We start from the raw sequence: 2616 nt of genomic DNA, 5'->3' as shown, positions 1-2616 counted from the left end.
TTTTCTGAAAAAGACTGTGCAGAATTAATACTAATTTTTCTCAAGTGTTTGGGAGAATTCTCCAGTGAAATGATTAGGGTCATATTTCTTTATGAAAGCTTTTAAATTACAAATTCAATTTTTAAAATAATTATAGGACTATTCATATTTTCTCTTTTGTATTGTGTGAGTTTAGGTAGCTTGTGTTTCTCAAGGAATTGGTGTTTCATCCATGTTTTTGAATTTATGTCGGTAGAGATGTTCGTAGTATTGCATTACTGTTCTTTAAGGCTAAAGGAGCGCTCGCTTCGGCAGCACATATACTAAAACTGGAATGATGCAGAGAAGATTAGCAAGGCCCCTGTGCAAGGATGATACACAAATTCGTGAAGCTTCCATATTTATGTTAAGGGATAACAATATATTTGCTTTCATTACCATTATTTGATTTTTTTTCAACAACCGGTAAAATCAAATTTAATGCGTAATAAAATGATTTCATATTTTTTAAAAAAAATTTTTAAAAATAAAGGCTGAAGGATCTGTAGTAATATCCCCTGTTTAATATCTGATATTGGTCATTTGTATCTTCTTTTTGTCTTTTTCAGTCTTGCTAGAGAGGATTGTCAATTTTATTGATAATTTCAAAGAACTAGCTTTTTGTTTCATCAATGTTCTCTATTTTCTATTTTCAATTTCATTTCTTTCTGCTCTTTATTATTTCATTTCTTCTACTTGGGTTTATTTTATTCTTTCGTTTATTTGAGGTGGTCACTTAGATTGATTCGAGGTCCTTCCTCTTTCTGTTTTAAGCATTTAGTGCTATAAATTTTTCTCTCTTGGCAACAACTCTGTAGAGATATGCTAATCATTTTATTGGTGTTCATCTGTTATACTGTGGTTTTTTTTCTGAGATTCCTACTTTAATGGCGCCCTCTTCTGTCAGCATAACAAAGTCCAGATACTTAATAAATTTGCGCTTCTGTTTCTGATAGGAGAGAGTTCATGTGCTCTGATTTTGTGGTTCCCTGTCATCATGTTAGCTCTAAATTTTGCCCTTTGTTTTTTCCCCTTCACCCCTCAATTGACAAAGAGTCCTTCTCCGTTGCTTTTCACCTTTTTTTTCTTTTCCAGAACCTATGTGTTTCAAGGACGTCCCCTTCAATCACATATGCTTGTTTCTTTCCTGTATTTATGCTCTGTTCCACCTAACCACTTGAAAACCTATAGGGTGAACTTGGTCTTTCTGGTGGTGGTTTTTATACAACTTTAGGCTTTTTTAGCTATCTTCCCTCTTCTTTTTTCCCCTCAGGTTTTCTCAATCAGCCTTGCTCACCACAAAACCTTGTAAGAGGGCAGGTGGAAGGGTGAGAAAACATAACACACTGGGATTTGGTGTTCTCTCTCCTCTTACTACAGTTATGTTGAGGCTGAGATATTCTTTTTCTTCAAGTTATGGTGAGGGTATGGTTTGGGTAGTTTCATTTTTCTCTTCTTGTCGGTCTATATTGCTTTCGGATGAAATGGTGAAATATTGGGACATAGGCAGCTGCCATTGGTGTCTGTCACCCAGAAGTTCTCCACCATACGGAACTCTAATAATAGCTAGGTGTTCTTTGTGGTGACTATAAGTGTTTCTCAGTAGAAAGATATTTCAACCTGCGTAAAACTTGACAGCATACTAGGGAAGATGTGGGAAATAATGTCTAATTTCCCCAGGGCTAAAGTAATGTTTCTCTCTTTTATCCCGTTTTCAATCTCAGTGCTTTGTTTGGAATACAAATGCCTCCCATCTTTCCCCAACTACCGGAACCAAAGATGATTGGGAACCAAATATGAAATGCCAAGGTTCTAATCTGTGATCATTTCCATTTTTATCTCTGGAATAGCAGGAATTCCAAGAGTAAACTGCAGTAGAGCCTGTCATCCTAGTTGAGAGTGTTTAGCCAGATTAGAAGAGATAAAATATCCAAGAGCTTGTTCAAAGATTCTTCTGTTAGATCCCAATCTCTCATATTCCATGATTGCCTTTGGGGAGACCTTACTCACTAAAGCTGTGACCGATAAAACTAGATTTCCTTGTGATATCTGTTTTTAAGACACCATGCTTTCAAAATAAATGTTCGTAAATAACATTTCTAATTAAGGTTTAGTAGCCAAGTTCTCTCACGCGCCTTTTCCAGAAAGTATGACGTTGGAATCAATACAGCAGAGTGGTTGGGGCATGTGATTCTCAGAGCCAGAATGCCTGGATGAATATCCAAGTTCGGCCATTTTATACACGTGGTCACCAAATTACTAAACACCTTGGTACCTCCTGTTTTCTCACCTAGAAAATGAAGGTAGTAGCAGTACCTACATCACGGTGTGGTTGGGGGGATTGAATGAGTTAATACATAGAAGGCACGTAAAACACTGCATAACATAGAAGCTCATGTAAGTGCAAAAGTTAGTATATAACTTAGTTCTGCCAATATTTTGAATGGCCACATTAATCTTCTGTCATTGCATAAAAACTGGTCACAGTATCACAGCTGAAAACAACACCCACGTATTATCTCGGCATTTCTGTGGGTCAGGGGTACGGGCACTGCTCATCTGGGTCCCCTGCCTCAGAGTTCCACATGAGGCTACCAT

General features: G+C 37.1%; 1 non-coding gene across 1 annotated transcript; it reads left to right on the top strand.

The window, feature by feature from the left end:
- The first annotated feature begins 278 nt into the window (after positions 1 to 278).
- Positions 279 to 384, top strand: LOC123595486. Its single transcript, XR_006711189.1, has one exon. It is a non-coding gene; the product is annotated as a U6 spliceosomal RNA (small nuclear RNA).
- Positions 385 to 2616: the final 2232 nt, after the last annotated feature.

The sequence above is a fragment of the Leopardus geoffroyi genome, chromosome X (assembly GCF_018350155.1).
Source record: "Leopardus geoffroyi isolate Oge1 chromosome X, O.geoffroyi_Oge1_pat1.0, whole genome shotgun sequence".
Taxonomy (NCBI): domain Eukaryota; kingdom Metazoa; phylum Chordata; class Mammalia; order Carnivora; family Felidae; genus Leopardus; species Leopardus geoffroyi.
The sequence above is the reverse complement of the archived record's forward strand: the minus strand, read 5'-3'. Positions and strand labels throughout refer to the sequence as shown.